Below are 20,092 nucleotides of genomic sequence, written 5' to 3'. Positions count from 1 at the left end.
AGAGGGTTAAGTTAGGGAAAATGACTTAAACTTCTATGGAAACTCCTGGGCTGACCTCTGAGCTGGGCATGCATGGATCTGACCCTAAACAGTATACATAAAACTTGAGAACAGAACTGTATGCAAAGTCTTTGAAAACTGAAATTATGTTGGGTCAGTTTACCAAAAAGATCCAACAATCCTAAGGGTATATGCTCCTATTAATATAACTTCAAAGTGCATAAGCAAAAATGGACAGAACATAAAAGAGAAATAGACAAATCCATAATTATAGTTGGAGACATCAACAGTCTTCTGTGAGAAACTGACAGAACGGACACAAACAGATAGATCTGATGGAAAATCAGCAAGACATGGAAGTAGTGAACACCATCAATCAATTAGATTTAATTTACATTTATAGAACACCCCAACCAACAGCAGAATATATACTCTTTTCAAGTGCATGGAGCATTCACCCAGGTAGACCACATCCTGGGTCATTAAAACAAACAAACTAAATGTAAAAGAACTGAAACCATGTAAGTAAAGTATGTTCTCTGACCATAATAGAATTAGACTGAAATTAATAACAGAAAGATAACAAAGATATCTCTAAATGCTTGGTAGGTGAACAATATGCTTCTAGGTAATCCATCAAAGAAGAAATTTCAAGGGTTATTGCAGATGTTCTTCATTTGGTTGAAGAAGTTACCTTTTATTCCTAGTTTGAATGGATGTTGAAATTTTGTCAAATCATACTTTGGACTAAATTAAGATATGTTGAACTAAATTACAATGAAAATACATCAAAATTTGTAGGGATACAGATAAAACATTGCTTAGAAGGGTAATTCTTTAAGCATTAAGAACTTACATTTATAAAAGAAAGGTTTCACATCAATAAACTATGATTCTACTTTAATAAAGTAGAGAAAAGAGAATAAATAAACCCAAGAAAAAAACGGTTAAAGATAAAAGTAGAAATCAATGATAATGAAAACAGGAAAACAATTTAAAACAAGAATAGAAACAAAAGTTGATTCTTTGGAAAAGTAAATAATATTGGTAAACCTTTAGCAAGACCAACAAAGATAAAAAGAGAGAACACACAAATTATAAATTCTAGAAATAAAAATACCACTACAGACCCTTTAGACTTTAAAAGAATACTAAGAGGATACGACAAGCAACTCTTCATGAATAAATTCAACAACTTACGTAAAATGGACCTATTCCTTGAAAAATACAAATTATCAACACTCACCCAACATGAAATAATATGAATATTCCATGACTATTAAAGAAATTGACTTCATAGTTTAAAACCTTCCCAAAAAATTCAGGTGCAAATAAATGTATTGGTGAACTATTCCAAACATTAAAAAAATTCTAATTTCTTCCAGAAAAAGGAAGAAGATGGAAAATTCCCAGCACATTTTATGAGGCTAGCATTACAACACTAAAACTAGACAAAGATAGCACTTTTAAAAAAGGAAAATATAGACTGATATTCCATAAATATAGATATAAAAAATATTAACAAAATATTAATACAATACACCTAAAAATATATAAAAAGAAAAACCTGTGGGGTTTACTTAGGAAAGTGAGGCTGATTTAATGTTTAAAAATCAATTAATACAATCTACTTTATTAGCAGTTTAAGGAAAAAGACCACACGATTATATCAATTGATCAAATTGCTATAATCATTTGATATAATCAAATGACAAAATCATTTGACAAAATTTCAACATCCATTCAAACTAGGAATAAAAGGTAAGTTCTTCAAACAAAGAGCATCTACAATAACTCTAAAGCTAAAATCATACTTAACAGTAAAAGACTGAACATCTTTCCCCTAAGATCAGGAACAAGACAAGGATATCCACTCTCACCACTATTATTCAGTGTTGTGCTGGCAGACCCAGCCAATGCAGTAAGGCAAGAAAAGGAATTAAGAGGCATATAGAGTGAAAAGGAAAAAATAAAACAGTTTCTATTCGCAAATAAAATAATTGTCCACATAGAAAATCCGAAGTAATACACACACACACACACACACACACACACACAAGCTCCTAGAACTAATAAAGGTCAGAGGATACAAAGTCAATACTCAGAAGTCAACTGTATTTTTGTATACTATCAATGTTCAGTTGGAAACTGAATTGAAATAAGTAATACTATATACATTGCTCAAAAATTAAATACTTACCTGTAAATATATTAAAACACATACATGATCTATATGTTGAAAACTACAAAACATTAATAAAAGTCTAAGAATGCCTAGAGAGATATACAGTGTTCATGATCAACATAGTAAAGATGTCATTTATCTTTAAATTGATTTGTAGATTTAATGCAATTCCAATAAAAATTTCCACAGGGTTTTGGTAGATATAAACAAACTGATTCTAAATTTGTATTGAAAGGCAAAGGAACTAGAAGAGGCAAAACAATTTTGTAAAAGAAGAAAGCTATAGGAATCACACTTTTTTTTTTTTCTCTGTGGGATAGAGTTTTGCTTTTGTTGCCCAGGCTGGAGTGCAATGGTGCAGTCTTGGCTCACTGCAACCTCCACCTCCCAGGTTCAAGTGATACCCCTGCCCCAGCCTCCCAAGTAGCTGGGATTACAGGCGCCCGCCACCATGCTAAGCTAATTTTTGTGTTTTTAATAGGGACAGGGTTTCACTATGTTGCCCAGGCTGGTCTTGAACTCCTGATATCGGGTGATCTGCCTACCTCAGCCTTTCAAAGTGCTGGGAGGAATCACACTTTCTGATTAACAGAAAACAATGTGTTATTAGGAAAGGCAGAGACAATGAAGCAGAATAGAGACTCCAGAAATACACAGAGATAAATATGGGTGACTGATTTCTGACAATGGTGCTAAAGCAATTCGTAGAAGGTATACTCTTTTCAACATATTTAAAGAGTTAAAACAGTTAACCCAATTAAAATTATGTAAAATATTTGAACAGATATTTCACCAAAGAGGATATATGGATGTCAAATAAGCACATGAAAATGTGTTCAACACCATTAATCATTAGAAGATGCAAATAAAACTGTGATGAGATAACTGCTACAAAACTATTAGAATTGCCAAAATAAAAATTACTGTTAACACTCCAGTATTGATGAGGATGCACATCACCTAGAGCTGTCATATAGTACTGGTGGAAATGCCAAAGGCGACATAAGACCACTCTGGAAAACAGTTTGTCAAGTGCTTATAAAACTAAACAGATGCTTACCATATGACTGCATACTCTGCTCTTATTCTGTATCTACAGAATTAAATTGTACACAAATATTTATAGCAGTTCTATTCATCATAGCCCCCAAAATGAAAACAAAGTCCTTCAACAGGTGAATAATAAACTGTGATATATCTATAAAATGGAGTACTACTCAACAATTCAACAGAAGTACTGATACACACAACTTGGTGCATCTCAAATGATTTTGCTGAATGAACGGAGTCCGACTCAAAATGTCACATACTGTATGATCCCATTTATATTGTGCTCAAAAAGACAAAATTATGGAGACAAAGCAAAGGAGTAGCTGCCAGGGGCTGTGGGTGGAGACAGATGTGTGACTGCAGGAAGGAGTTTCTGTGGAGGATGGAGATGTTGTGTTTCCTGATTGTGGTGCTAGTTCCATAAATCTACACATGTCAAAATTTATAAAACAGAACATAGCAAAAAGTCAGTTTCACCGTAGGTTAATTTAAAACATTAAAATACATTTTAAAGCTTCTGTCCTAATCCTAATGCACTGTGCAGCTTCCGTGCCACTTCTCTGGAGCAACTACCAATGCTAGACCTCTTTATCAACTCTCCTCCAAAATGTTAGAACTTATTTTGGAGAATCACAGTAAATAGCAAGTAACTTGCAGCAGAAGATAGGTGGTCATTTCAAAGCAAGAGCAGTAGAGAGTCTAAGAGTTCTCTGTGCTGCCAAGTCAAACAGAAAACATAAATATTTGTGTAGCTTTGTAACAAAAGAGCAATATGGGTTTTGGCAGAAAGACCTCTTAATGGCATTTATGGCTTTGAAATAACAGAGCCCTGCTCCTATTATGTGGAAATTGCATGCAGATGTCGTGTATGTCAGGGATCATGGTGCTGTCCCAGGGAAACAACATTAAAAGGTAAAACCCAGAGTGACAAGGAGGACAGTCTGTCTACTTGTGCAGATATGATGGAGCCCATTTGCTTTTTGGCACTGGATCTTGAAGAGATTACATGCACTACTTAGAAGATTCTCTCTTTTTTGTTTGGATCACTTTGCAGTTGTGGGTTCATGACTTTCTATTTTCAGCTGCACAGATAGTATCTTAGGCCTTTTAGTTTGGGGATGGGGTGTTTTGGAATCAAAGACAGAAATACTGAGCTATTTGGAATAAGTAGAGTGGTGGGCATTGAGGGAGACTGGGGTTTCCAGTACTGCCTCATCCCCACCTATCCAATTGCAAGTCTCACATCCTCTCTGCTTCCAAAAGGGAGATATTTAACCTTAACTTCTTTTTCCTTAGGATTGAGTCAGATGCTAGTACCTTATGGTTATGATATAAGGAAATGGGTTAAGTACTAGTACAAGATCAATTTTAGATTACTTAAAAGGAATGCAATGGGAGGATAAGGAGTAACTCAGAATCAATGAAAAAGCTGGTCTCAAAAATAGTAGAAACCTGGGTGGAAGGAATTTATACACAGGCAATCTCTTCAGAGAATTGTCTTCCAGATCAAGGAAGAAACTGCATAGATTTCTCCCATTCTCACTTCACTCAAGCTTCGGGATTTTCTTGGTATGAGTTGAGTCACATGCCCACTCTTTGGCCAGGGAAGAGGAGATCAACTTGAGTAACAGGCACTGGGGAAGGGAAAAGTTCTACAAAAGTAAACTATGGTCTCTTTTCTTCAGCAGCAGGGGTTGGGCATTTGAGAGACAGAAACAACAGCTTCCAGATGACCACGGTGGGTTATTCTACATTTTAAACTAAACATTCCTGGAGAGTATGCAGATAGGCATAGAAGGGGCACAGGAGGAGTGGTGGGTATTATGGCAGAAAGAGCAATAGTTTTGAAACTAGACCTGGGCCAGAACTCCCATGGGCATTGGCCTTCAGCTGGCATTAAGACCCTGGAGCAAGTCAGTTACTCTGCCGGGAGCTTTGAGCTTTGCTTTCTTCATCTAAAGATCGAAGAGGCTGAACTATCTGTCCCCTAACATCCATTTTTTTTGTTTGTTTTGTTTTTTTTTTTTACAAATTTTAAGAAATATATACTTTGGGTCTAGGGCCATGACATAATTTCTTAGCTGAGTATAAAATTGTATTAAACTCAATAGGATTTTCTTTTAGTGCTTATAGTAGTGGTCTTCAAATGTTGGAGTGCATAAGAATCTTGTCAGGATTAGATAAGTGGAAAAGCCCTTGTAAGTTGCGGATTCCAGGGCCCCATCCCTAGAAATTCTGATCCATTCAGAACCCAAGAATCTGCATATTAAACAAGATTGTCAGAGAATTCTGATGCAGGTAATCAAAGCTAAAGACCTGCACACCATGTTTGATTCCTAGTCCCTAGAAGGAAATCCTCTCACAGTTGGAGCTGCAAGCACTTCAAAAATGTTTAAAGTTAAACAATTGGACATACCCTTTGAAAGCTCCCTCCTAGACCCCTAGATAATGTGAGGATGCTTGGAACACAGTGGACACCAGGGTAGTCAGGAGCTCCACTGCCTGCATATTGGGACACAACCCGGAGATCTTGTATTCTCTCCTTACACCTGCTCACTCTTTCTGACTCAAGTGTAGCCATTCAATAAACCCGAAGGGTAGAGAGTCTGCCATGAGTACCTTGCAAGTTTTCCTTATTGTTCCAATCATATGAAGATCTTAAATAGAACTTTTTCAAATTCGATGTCTTTGGGTTCAGCAGTGTCTGCTTTAGTAAATTTCTGCTTTTAAGAAGTTTAACCTCCCAGCTAAACATTAGGGATGTTAGTGGACAGCTAGTTCAGCCTCTTCGATCTTTAGATGAAGAAAGCAAAGCTCAAAGCTCCCGGCAGAGTAACTGACTTGCTCCAGGGTCTTAATGCCAGCTGAAGGCCAATGCCCATGGGAGTTCTGGCCCAGGTCTAGTTTCAAAACTATTGCTCTTTCTGCCATAATACCCACCACTCCTCCTGTGCCCCTTCTATGCCTATCTGCATACTCTCCAGGAATGTTTAGTTTAAAATGTAGAATAACCCACCATGGTCATCTGGAAGCTGTTGTTTCTGGTATGATGCTTCATTAAAATGTAGCATGGATGCCAAGTGTTCCTTGGCTTTTTGAGGCAGGATAGAAGAGTTTGGTTGTTTAGCCCAGTATGATCTTCCAAATAAATTCAGAGTCCTGACCAAATGAAAATGAATTATAACAAGGGTGAAAGTCATTTAAATAATGTCATAGCTTATACTTGGTTACATCCAAGAAAATCATGTATGTGTTAAACAAGACCAATAAATAGTAATTTAAAAAGGAATAATTCTAGGAAGACATTACCACAATGTTTGAAATAACTATGGTTTACAGTATGTAACACGTTTTCCCGTACATTCTCATTTCATACACCCTCTTGTCTTCGTTGGGTCCAGCCTTAGGATAGTGAATGGGGAAACTTGATCTATAGCCTCTAACGAAGGCAGAAGAACTCTTTGTAGAGGACTGATCCCCTATCTTATTTCTGTGTTCTGTTTAAAATGAAATTGTTGTCTCTGTTCAGATGCCTGATTGGTTGTGTATGTGCTGTTTGTGCCTCTGTGTGTATATGTGTTTAATGGGGAAACAAAGCTTAAGAAAGGAGGGAGATAAATTTATGAAGGATGGAGTCTACAGCTTTTTATTCTTGCTTTACTTTTCACTTTCGCTAATACTGGGATGGAGGAGCTCTGCATATTCTTTGGCTTCATGAAATGTTGATATTTGAAAGAGGAACAAAAGTGTTTATTCTCTAGAGTTTAAAAGAAACTCAACTCATCAAGTGTGCGTTCTGTTGCACTTGGTCTTGTAAGTCATTTGCCAGCAAGATGAGCTTTATATCGTCTCTCTGGTAAAACATCCCCCGCTCATCTCCTGATCGGCATTCCTCCACTCCTTTGCTTCATAAATTAGAAGGGAGGATGCCATTGTAATACTTGACCATATAAGGTGGAAGAGCAGCCCAGCCGTTCTTTAGCTCTGCCCGCCTGTCAGAACTGTATATACACTAGAGGCCTTTTAAGGAAACGTGGTTGTGCAGGGAAAAAATCCCAAGGCAGCCCATTCGTTTTCTTTGCTACTGCAGAGTTGGTGCCTGCAAGCTCTCTGTGACTCTGAAGCATAAATCACAGGGGGTTGCTGGTACCAAGCTGGAGAGAGGGAAACATCTGAGGACCATGCTCACTGCCAAATGCAGCTGACATCTTACTTTTCACTCAAACCCCATCTCACCACTGGCCTTCTGACTTTTAGTGAAAATTTCACAACTTGCACATCCTGACATTACTTGTGCATGCCTCCCTGATGTGAATGATACTGATGGCTGCAGAGAAGCATCTCCTGCCTCTTTGAGGTTTGGGTTTGTCCTATCTGTACAGCAAGGGCTCGAGTTTGGAGCGAGTGAGAGCTGGCTTTGAACCACAGGGCTTTTCTGTACTAGCTCTGAGGCCTTGGACAAGTCATATAACCTCTCTGAGTCTCAGCGTCCTCTATTAAGAATGGAGAGGAAAGGCTATAACATGTTTTACAGTGTTTAGCACAGTGCCTGACACAGCAAATGCTGAGATGTTAGCTGTTATTATCATTTCTACTACTGTAAGAAGAAGGTTATAGTTTTGGTCTTTGCAGCAAGTATTTCTTACAGTTCCACTATTTCAATCCAGCACACTTTTTATAAATTTTTTTATAGGCAACACATATCCAGAAATACCCATAGAGGTCCCGAAGAATGTCTTGCATGATTCAATGTGCAGAGAATGGGTTCTGGAATTAGGCAGGACAGGGCCTGACTTCCTGCCTGGCCACTTGCCAGTTTGTAGCTTTGGACAAACTGTTTAATCTCTTGGTACCTCCATTTTCCAGTTAGGAGTCTGAGGATACTGGTTGTTTAAATACAGGCATTTGGGTTGCCAGGGGCAGAAACAAATTAAATTGGAGCAAAGAAAAAGAAAGGGTTTATTGCAAACCTATAGAGATTTCACTGAAATAAACTATGGTTTATTTTACAAGACAGGAAAGAGGGAAAGGGGCTTTGAGGGGAGGAGGTGCTTCTACTTGTAGGCAAACGGGTTGTCTTCTCCAGCTGCTTCTAATCCTAGACTCACCTTCTTCTTTGAAATCCACCTTTTTGAACTATATTCCCCAGTAAATAAAAGTCTGCAGGAGAGGCCAAAATCACAGAAATGTGGCAGTATGTGTCCTCCAAAGGTCTGACCCCTCTGTTCTGGGACAGGTCCACCACCAGCAACATTGTTCCCAGGGCACCCGGGTAGCCAGGGGTTGCTTGGGGAGACACTCAGGGAAGGCTGTGGTGGCCTGTCTTGAGACCCCTGCACCTTCATGTACAGGCCTATTCCCACCCAGAAGCTTCCACCCAGCACCCAAGAGTCATGCTAATTTCATTAACAAGCCTGCACTAGCCAGGACCTCCCTTCTCTTCTCAGCTAGCTCAGGGGTCCTCAGACTCTTTTCTGTGTGCAGCAGGAGCACCACTTACTACCTGCAGTGATTTTCAAAGCAGCTGGGGCTCTGCATGTTAAATCTCCTCACCCCTGAGTTTTTGATAATCCATCCTTCTTACTCCCATTAGAATGTAGTCCAGAGATTATTGTTCAATCAGTAGTTACCCCTCAAGTCCTATTCATTGCCAGACCCTGAACTGAGTTGATATTCAGAGGAGGACACAGCCCTTGTCCTCCTGAAGCTGCTGGAGGTGCATGCAGGGGACAGCATAGTGTGAAAGGTGTTAGGGCAGAAATGCTCTAGGTGCTATGGGACAGCAGACGGTGAGCTGATTGTATCTCTCTGGGGAACCCCAGGAGGGACCTCTCATTCTAGACTTCTTAGTCTACTTGGGCTACTGTAGCAAAGTACCATAAACTGGGTGGCTTATAAACAACAGAAATGCATTTCTCAAGTTCTGGAGGCTGGAATGTCCAAGATCAAGGACCCAGCATATTCAGTGTATTGCAAGGACCTGCTTCCCGGTTCATAGATGGCTGTCTTTTTGCTGTATCCTCATGTGGCAGAAGGGTTGAGGGAGCTCTCTGGAGTCTCTAATATAAGGGCACTAATCCCACTTATAAGGGCTTCACCCTCATAAACTAATAACCTTCCAAAGGCCCCACCTCCTAATAATATCATGTTGGGGGTTAAGATTTAACATATGAAGTTGCAGTGGACACAGACCTTTTATTTATAGCCCTGGGGCTCTAGTGGTGCTTCCCAGAAGCTGAGACTGAAAGGACAGTTAAGGCTCAGCTAGCCGAAGAGAGGGAAGCAGTATCACCAAGTCCTGGCGGGCAAAAAGCAGGCTTGTCCAGGAATTGCAAGCCTTTGGAGTCCCCGGAAAGTAAAACTGAGGAGTATTTCCTCAAGGGAGGACAGATTCTTTTCTTCAAGGTCAGCTTCACCTATGGGTACCCTCTGTTGGGGACCTCATGGTCAGAGCACTTGCAACTCGCACAAGCACCTTCCCCTACCCAAGGTAAGGATTTCTGCCTGTTAAGTGATAGCTGCATTTATGGAGTGTTTATCATGCAACTACTCCCATCTCTGCCTGTAAGGACATGAAGAAACTCAGTGACTTGCCCAAGTCCCCAAAGCTAGTGAAAGCTTGGGGTCAGGATTTGAACCCAGGTTTGTCTATCCAAGAAGCCCAAGCTTGTTTCACTCTGCTGCACAGCCTCTTTAGTCTTAGATGCAGGAACGGAGGATAAGAGAGGATAAATGACTGACTTACAAGTGTCACAGAATTAACAGTATAAGAGTGGAACTTCAAAACCCAGACTGTCAGGTTTTAAATCCAGCAAGATGCTCACAGTAGCTATGGGGTGGGATGGGGACAGTTGCTTTGCTCACATTTAAGAGATATGTCAAGAGGAGGTGAGGGCTGGACCTCAGCTTGCTGGGGTTTGACTAGCGTAGCCATTATCTCACGTGGTAGACTCTCACACCAGCACCAATGTTCAATGTCAGTTCAACTCTGGACCCCCAACCAGATAACACCCTTTGAGGACCTTTTAAACACTGTATAATACTTGCAGCTATTAAAATTGTGAATAGATATATACAATAGATATATACAATTGTCATTTGCATACAGTTTGTCTTAACCAAGTGTTTTATAAACTCTCCTAAAAACAAGAATCTCCAGAAATTAAAAAAAAAAAAAAAACTACTTTTAAGTACTGACCCTTGGGCTCTAACCAAGACCTGTAACTGTGAATATTCTAGCAGAGAGGTCTAGGAATTTGCATTTTTAATTAGCACCCCAGGTGGTTCTTATTATCAAGAAAGTGTGAAAAACATTAACCTCTTCTGAGAAAGTGAATAACTAAGCACCACCAGCTCCCCCATCTCAGAATGTTTTACAGCTTGACAAAAAGAATGGGGAACTGTGTCCAAGCTTGTTTGCTAGGTTAGACCTTTAAGGCCACTATCTGGGAATTCCATATGTGTAATCTTGCTGTAAGTTTAATAAAAGTTTACATCATATGAAGTCAATTTGCTACTTTTATTTGGATTGGATATGCACATTTGGTTTCATGAGGGGAAAAAATCCACCGTCATATTTCATCCGGCTTACTCTTGGAACATTGTTTCAAGATTTTCGGAGAAACGCAGTCAATAGCTTAGTGCTGGGTTGGTGTGCTGGGATTGCATGTGTCTGTGTATCACATTCCAAATCTGCATAACTCACTGCACTGGAAATTGACAGGGAAAATGTGAGCTGGCTGACGGAATTCTGGGATGGAATGTCAGAAATTAATTTGTAGAACCTTATGAAAATAAAAACAAGATATGCAGAATGTTGTAAGAACGGTGGAGGATTCTTCCTGAAACTTTCTTGTGCAAGAAACAACCTAAGATCCTGATGAGTAAAACTATCCTTCTGTGTCCCCAAAATGCACAGCCACCTACCCACACGAGCATCCACGGACAAACACACAGAAGCACGTACACACGTGCACACATGTATTTAATCCCTCACTGGCACTCTCAGTGCCTTGCCTAGGACCGTTGATATTCATGAACCTACTTAAAGACCTGAAAGCAATTATCAGCTCCCAAATGAAGACATCCGCAACAGAAGCATGATTAACCGCCTAACTGAATATGTATAAAATGCAACATGTTGTCACTTTATTCTTAAATTTAATATTCAAGAAATCACCATAACACTTGAAAATAATTTGTACGATATATTTTCTTCTTTTGAAAGGATTCTGGAGTGTGCATTATCATTGCCAAGAGTTAATTAAATGAGTGACTTGTAGCCTCATCATTTCAAGAGCAAAATTATAAAAATTCTTTCAATTTCTTTTGGAGCAAAAAGTAGTTTTATGTGAGATGCGGGTGTATTTTAATATGTTTGGTGTGACGTGGGATGGGGCCTCACAAACACACATTCACAGAGTTTACCACCATCGAATGCTTTTGCACAGAGCACACCATTGGAAAAAATAAAATGTTCTATTCGAAGTTGTGTCTTCAACAGCTCAAAGATGGTGAAAGGCTTTTAGGGTTACTCTCAGTCATGTGACCATCTGTGAAGGGTGTAGTCTATTTCCTGCTACACCAGAAATGTCCTTAGGGGACTTGAGGACAGTAGGTTCTACTCTGCCTGAATTCAGGTGAGGCCCGTGGTGAGCTGCTACATCCAGTTGCACAGGACGAGCACTGTGTAAGGGCCCCACATGCCAAGGGGGAATTATTCCCATCGCAAACAGCGCATGTTTGAATCTTTATTATAACAACACTCCAGCAGATGGCATTAAAGTGTTCTGTTCTGAGAAACTCAGTGTGCTATAATACTTTTTAATAGCCAGAAATTATTGGGTCTCAAAGAAGGGCTACCTTTAGCACAAAAGGCACAGCTTGGGCTTCAGCCCTGGCCTGACAGAGAGAGAGGTATACCCCCTGCTTCATTCATCTGATCTCCCTCCTCTGTAGGCTGTGGGATCCTGACCTAAAGGGACTGCTCACCACCCCCACTCCCACCACAAGACTGTGCCCCTGAAGCAGTTCTAAGCTCAGAGGTGGTGCAATGTTCCATTCACTTTTCTTCCAGCCCTTTTTCTTCTATCGCCAGCAGGCTTGCTTGTTTTCTGGCAGTTAGTTCTTGAAGTAAAAGCTCCCTGCCCTTCTCTTATTAGGAAGTTTCTCCTAAGCACCCAAGAACCCCTACGTGGAATGGAACCACATAGACCAACATGGTCCTTGCCTCAGTCTCCAGAGAAGGTAGAGGGGTCAGCTAAGTGGCCTCATCTCCCTGGGGTGTCTCTGCTTCTCCAGTTGATCTCAGGAACTGCCTGTTCTCGCCAACTTATTTTGGTCTCTGTCTCCCAGAGATGACTAGGTCCTCAGAGAGGATCAGTCTCAGCTCAGGTGGTACTGTGCGGGTGACCCTGAATGCAAAGAGCTGCTATTCCCATCTCCTTCTTCTTCCCCCACCACCTCCCCTGGGTCTGAACTCTAGAACCAGACTGCTTAGAGTAACAGAGCACAAGTCACTCAGATACCAAACAGACTTGCTGTCAGCCACATTCACTAGTCATGCCTCTAGCTGTCCCCACTAGGCGAGTCCCAGAGTGGACGCTAAGGCAGGACTGCCCCTCCTTGCTGAGTTCAGAGGTTAGTGAAAGTCAGAACCTGGAGGAGGAGTATCTCTGCTTTCCGGGCATCCCCTTCCAATGTCTTTTTTCTCAAGGCTCTTTGGAAAAGGCATCTTGCTGGGAATCCTTGATGTGAGTTAAGAGCATTTGACGTAGTCCTTCTTCTCCCTTGCTCTTCAGAAGTGGTCAGTGGTAGTAAATTTCCTTGAATACCACCTCTATCATAGTCATATAAAGAAAATATTGCTTGGTAAATCTTAACAATATTCTCCCATGTGTGCTGAATGAAACCACCAACCCCACAAGATGCTCTGTGTAAATGTGAGAAATGTATGCTCTACCCTCTTTGTGAAGTTTTACAATGAAATGAGCATTTGGTTTTGAAAAATCCCGCCAAGGTAGAGAGGCTACTTTTACCATAGTCTCCTCCTTTTCACAATAAATTTACAGCACTGGACTTGGTGCATTAACATATAAGGTTATTAACCTTTCCAGCAAACCCTTTGTATATAATTCCATTTGGAAATTCATCCACCATCAATTATTTTTATCTTAAACTTTCTGTTTTGTTTTGTTTTTTTCAGCAAGGGTCTTGCTGCTATTCAGGCTGGAGTACAGTGGCATATTAGTGCTAACTGCAGCCTCGAACTCCTGGGCTCAAGCCATCCTCCCATCTCAGCCTCCCTAGTAGATAAGACTATGGGTACACAGCACTGCACCCAGCTAATTTTTGTAGTTTTTTTTTTTTGAGCCAGGAGTTTTGCCCAGGATGGCCTCAAACTCCTGGGCTCAAACTATCCCCCTCCTCAGCCTCCCAAAGTGTTGGGATTACAGTCGTTTCTTTAAAAGGTAACATTAGAGCAGTATTAGTATGGCATGACCTTTGTTTATGATTGCTGATAAAATTAAACCCAAACCTGAGTGACCAAAGGAAACCCTGGGAAGATAAGCACAGTCTTGAAGGTGGTACCTTTCAGGCGGGGTGGCTGCCTCTACATCCGCTGATATATGCTTGTCTTCTCAGAACCATGCAGAGACAGCTGCCTGTGACCTGATTTGGCTTCACAGGAAACAGCAACCTGCTTCATCCATTGGGTCACAGATCAGGGTTACATGATGAAATGAAACAGGTGGAATGTGGTGTTCAGTCCATGGTATTCCGAACCCACATGGACAGCTGCCATTCACATTCCCAAAGGGAACCCCAGGGAACCCAAAGGCTCTGCTCAGGGCATCTCCAGCTGGAATCTGGAGAATTTTGCCCCTGAGAGATACAAAAAACCAGGAACTCCCTAAAGAGAGCCAAAAATGGCAGTCTCACTTAAGAACCATACACCGGACTGATTGAATTCTTCTCTGTGATATTGGTGGACAGGTTAGCAGGAGAAAAGGAAGGGGAAAATGTTCATAGTATGCAGAATATAAACACCATCTCTTTTTTTTTTTTTTTGAGATGGAGTCTCACTCTGTCACCCAGGCTGGAGTGCAGTGTCATGATCTTGGCTCACTGCAGCCTCTACCTCCCCCGTTCAAGTGATTCTCCTGTCTCAGCCTCCTGAGTAGCTGGAATTACAGGCGTGCACCACCACGCCCTGCTAATTTTTGTATTTTTAGTAGAGACGGGGTTTCACCATGTTGGCCAGGCTGGTTTCGAACTCCTGACCTCGTGATTCACCCACCTCGGCCTCCCAAAGTGCTGTGATTGCAGGTGTGAGCCACTGCACCAGCCAACACCATCTCTTAATTAAAAAAACAAAACAGGAAAGGTTTTGAGTTCTATTCATGTCAATGAAAGGCAAAAAGTATCTTGGGAAATGCCCAGGCTAATTAATTACAGCTGGCTGCAGCTAGTGTGGACAGACTTGCCTTCTGCCGTCAGAGGCATAGTTATGGGGCAGGGTAGCTCTTCCGAATTCCTCCACAGCCCTGGTGGCATCAGTGGGTTCTAGCTGCTTCTCTGAGCCAGATGGTGTCATCTCTTCATTTAGTCCCATTAATTCTTCAGTGTTGCAAATATCCGAAACCTGTTATTAAAGAGTTGGAATGATATCCCACTAGATTTTCAATATAGACTATTGATGAAGAAACAGTAATTGGAATAGCAGTGATCTGAGATAATATTGTAAGACAGAAGTACATATAATTTCTTTTTTGTGGCTCTTTTGCATTCTGTAATTCGGTGCCCTGTACTATGGCTGTTTGTCCCTGTAGAAATAAACTACAGCTTGTCTAGTACATTTCTGATGAATAATAGGTTGCTTCTGATTTAGCTCTATTTCTCTCTCACATATAGTGTGCTAATAAACATCCTTGAACCTCATTTTCTTGTGTACATGTATTCAAGTTTCTCTAGGAAAAATACCAGAAGTGGGCTTGCTGGATTACAAGGCACGATCAAGTCTACTAGGAATTCTCAAATAACTGAGTGTAAAGTGAGTGTACCAATTTATAATCCTTCTGCCTTTTTTTTTCCTTTTCTGTTTTCCCATGACACTTCACCAATACCTGGTATTATTAGATCTTTTTCTTTCTTTTTTATTTTTTGAGACAGAATCTCACTCTGTCACCCAGGCTGGATGGAGTACAGTGGTGCAATCTCAGCTCGCTGCAACCTCTGCCTCCTACGTTCAAGCAATTATCCTGCATCAGCCTCCCAAGTAGCTAGGATTACAGGTGTCCACCACCACGCCTGGTTAATTTCTTGTATTTTTAGTAGAGACAGGGTTTCACTATGTTGGCCAGGCTGGTTTTGAACTCTTGACCTCAGGTGATCCACTCACCTTGGCCTCCCAAACTGCTGCAATTACAGGCATGAGCCACCATGCCTGGCCTCTTTTTTCTTATTTGGCTAATGTGATGCATGTGACGTGATACCTGGCTGTTACTTTAATTTTCATTTCCCTGATTTACTATATAGTTTCATATTGGCCAATCAGTCTTCCTCCCCTGTAGCTTGCTTAGGTCGTCTGAGTTTTTCTTATCAGTTTATAGGACTTCCTCATTTAAATTAGCCATTAATCCTTCAATTTTGTGCATCGCAACTATCTTCTTTCAATCTATGGCTTACTTCCTTTTTTTTAGTGTCTTTAACAAATGGAAATTTTATAGTTTTTAATGTGATTACATTTATCCATCTTTTCCTTATATTTAGACCCAACTTATAGAATATTCTGCCCATTCTTTTTACCTCCCTCATAGAATACTGGGGACAGACAGTGCGGTCTCTGTGGCCTTGCTGAAACAGAATCCAATATGAAACACCAGGGCAAGGAACAGGTGTTTGTTTTAGGAACACTGATAATGCCATCGTCTTTCAATGGATACTCGTGCCTCATAGAATTATGCTGTTACTCATAGAGTAGTGAAGCAGCATTATACACATACTAGTCTTCTCTGTTTTCTTCTTTTAGAGCAAGTATCCATTTATAGTTGTTGTATATTCATTTAATGTCCAGCGCCTAGATGTATCCTTTCCCTCTTGTCTTACAGCATAGATTTAACAAGATTTCTATTATACTGTCTAAGAAAACATGCTAATTGGATATAGAAAAGAGAAAAAACAAAAATAGTTGAAGAAACATAAGAAGCTTTGTTTTACAGAAATGCTTTATCTTGGAGCTGTCATGTCAGTTACTACCAGTTTTAGTTAATAGGCGTAAATGAACTGTTGCCAATGTGATGGTATTCAGAGAGAGGGCCTTTAAGAGATGATCAGGCCATGAAGGTTCCTTCCTCGTTCATGGGATTAAGACCCTTATAAAAGAGCCTTCACACGGCATTTGACTAGCTTTTTCCTGGTGCCTCTGCCATGTGAGCAAGGCCTTCACCACACCAGATGCTGGTGCCTTGATCTTGGACTTCCCAACCTCTAGAATTGTGGGAAATAAATTTCTGTTCTTTATAAATTACCTAGTATCATCTATCCCATTATAAGAGCACAAAATGGAATAACAGGCTTTATGCTGGCAAAGCATATAAGGTAGGTTTTCAGGCAATTTGAAGTATTCTGACAAAGATTGAAAAACAGGATTAATCCAGGAAAAATGAATGGCATAAAAAAGGACTGGGGAGTATACAACAACAAAATGTAAAGGCATATTTGGAAAATAGGAAATCATTTATCTTGTTAGCAGCATAAAACACATAGGGAGTAGTGTATGAGGAACTGTTGGAAAGCTAGGTTGAGACAATTTCCAACCTAAGTCACATTTTAGGAGGTTTTAAAATTCAGACTAAAGAGTTGTATCCAGCATAATTTTCAAGCTCATTCTCACTTGCAGGAAAATAGTGGCCCAGGTTACTCTGGTCTTTCCTAGGAAGTGAGTTCTCATGTTTATCTCCCCCACACAATGGCAGGCAGTTAGGGAGAAGGGTTCAGCCCCTCAGCATGGGCAGATTCGTTTTCAGCTTTTGTCCTAGAGGATTTCAGAGATTCCAGGGGCCTCCTGCCAAAAACCCGTCTAATGTGTGGTATCTGCTGAATGCTGTGTTTGGGATGAATCCCAAGTTCAGGAGGGGGAGGAGGGAGGGAAATTCCTTTTTGACCCTAGGACACAATTAACTCATACCCAGGATCCTGGAATTTGATTACCCATATTGTTATCTTGGCTTGCATAGCTGCAACTGTGGCTCGCAGTTAGAAAAGTATCCGGTCCTTTAAAATCCAGCCACAGCCTTCAGCTTGATGACCTCCTGACAGTGATTAATTGGAAAGGGTGGGAGCTGGGGAAATCCTTTCCCCTCCCTTCAGACCTGCCAACTTGGCTTTGAACCCACAAGAATGTTTTGGTCAGAAAATACACATCCCCACACCCTGTACCCTCACTCTCACCCTCACCTCTGCCCCATGTTGCACGTTTTATTTGCTATCCATATGCATTCATCTTTGTTGAATTAACTTTGACCAAGGCTTGACTATGTATTGCCCCTGGAAGGATTCTGTGTGACTTATTATCTCTTCCTTGAGCTTCTGACCATAAAATTAATCTTATTCTTACCTTCCATAGTCTTCTGACTGTGAAAATAAAGTTATTATAAAGGTAAATGAATCATTTACTTTTGCTGTACAGGTTGGAGTTGGTTTCTTTCATTGTTCCTGCCAGATGTAAGCATGATTCTATATCTTTCTTAAACTGTTGAAAAAGAGAGAAGACAGAATATTTGAAATAACAGCTGACTACCCAAAAAATGCTTTTCAAGGCAAACTGGAAGAGGCAGCACATAATTTTTCATTCCTGAACACATTCATTGTATTTAGGGTTTGTGAAAAGGGAGGTCTTCACCCTTCCATGGCAAGAGTTTATAGATGTTTTTTCCTTTAGCTGGACACAAAGCCAGCCTAAAGGAATCATTACTATGTGGTGTATTTTATCCTGTGTTTGTCTTTCTTCCTCTTTTTTCTCAAGACCCTCAGTGATCCCACTCTATGGTCACCCTCTGTACTCACAGCCTTCAAATAACTAAATCTTGCTGTTGGTCGGCATTTGGTATTTTTCTCTTTCATTTGCTAGCATATGAAGATGATGAAACTCTTCAGGGCAATCTCTGTTGTACCAGCTCATTCCATAGCATGCTTTGAGATCTACATCCCTCATGAAGCACTAAGACATTTGGAAAGACAGCATGGTGTAATGGAATGAAACATGAGAAATTAAGCAGATCTGGGTCCCAGTTCTAGCACTTCCCCTTACCTCTGTGAGACTTTGAACAAAATCTTGACTTATCTGAGCCTCTGAGCCAGAACCTTGACAGCATTGATAAGTTTTGTCTGTTTTTGAATTTTATCTGTGTGAAACAATACAGTATATATATCTTTGTTATTGATTTATTTTACTCAATACGGATGCTCTTTGACTTAAGATGGGATTGCATCCTGATAAACCCATCTTAAGTCAAAAATATTGTTAAGTCAAAAATGCATTTAATGCCAGCAACACAGCAGACAGTCTCTGATGTATGATGGTTTAACTTATGAATTTTTGGCTTTATGGTGGTACAAAAGCAATAGGTATTCAGTAGAAACCATAACCTCACCATAAATCATAGGAGCTCAACTTACAATGGAGTTGTATCTGGATAAACCCATCATAAAGGGGAAAAATCGTAAGTCAAACCATCATAAGCCAGATCCCATCTGGCTTATATTTGTGAGATTCATTCAAATTGTTGCATGCAGCCATGGTTTGCACAATAGGATTTATGGTATTACATTATATATCACAAATTATTTGTCCATTCTACTTTGATGGACATTTGGATTGTCAGTTATTACAAATCATGATTCTATGATCGTTCTTGCAAAATCTTACATATACACCCTGTTGGGCAACATTGTACACTGGGCTCCCCAGGAAGCAGCTCTGAGAGATATTTGCTTTCAGAAGTTTATTCCTTTCTGCCTTCAAGATCAAAACTTACGGGGGAGTGAGGAAGGAGGACTGAACACGGAGAAGTCAGACTAAAATGCAGGCACAACAAAGGCCTCAGCCAACCTGTGGGGAGCTCTGGAGCTGAAGTGGCCTCTAGAGTTGTGCTAAACTGGGGCAAGAGGCCAGAGCTTTATACCAGTCATTGTTTGTGGATTAGCCCAGGGATGGGAACATGACTTGGGGTAAGACATCTCTCTTTGGCAGAGAATAGAGGCCACATCTGTGAGCTGTCAGCAATCAGCATTCCTAGTAGCTGGTAGAATGCATATTTTAATCCTAAAATGTCTAAAATGTATGTGTGTGTGTGTGTGTGTGTGTGTGTGTGTGTGTGTGTGTGTGGTGTGTGTGTATGCGTGTATGGGGAGGTGGGTGGGTGTGTGGGTATGGTCAGGGTGGAGCAGTGCACCACAGTATCTGTTACATGCCATTAGTAATTTCTAGGAGTTGAATTTCTGGTTCATTGGATATGGGTAAGTTCATCTTTAGTAGATACTGTTAAACAATATTCCAAAGTGTTTGTATCCAAATACCCTCTTCATTTAGATTCTGATGTCCCCACATGGACTCTTTCCAAAAAGATAAAGAAAAATGTACTGGAGTGAAACAAATGTAAAAAATATTTCATATATTAACTTAATATTTTCTATATGATGGAAAAGCAAAATTGAGAACCATTGAAATGGGTTATTTATTATTTTCTAACTTACGGCTTGATATCCCGAAATCTGTCAACACTACCCAAGTTTTTCTGAAATCTAGCTATGGAATTAGCAAATCCTAAAGACTTCCTGCTGTGCTGAGAAAAAAAA

At 40.3% G+C, this 20,092-nt stretch overlaps 1 protein-coding gene across 1 annotated transcript in view; it reads left to right on the top strand.

The window, feature by feature from the left end:
• PGM5 (phosphoglucomutase 5) overlaps positions 1-20,092 on the top strand; it is a 159,588-nt gene that overhangs the window by 76,869 nt on the left and 62,627 nt on the right. The window lies entirely within an intron of this gene.

Source organism: Aotus nancymaae, unplaced genomic scaffold (assembly GCF_030222135.1).
Source record: "Aotus nancymaae isolate 86718 unplaced genomic scaffold, 86718_ANA_hifiasm-v0.15.2.pri h1tg000041l, whole genome shotgun sequence".
In the NCBI taxonomy this organism is placed as follows: Eukaryota; Metazoa; Chordata; class Mammalia; order Primates; family Aotidae; genus Aotus; species Aotus nancymaae.
This window is presented reverse-complemented; position numbering and strand designations above follow the sequence as displayed.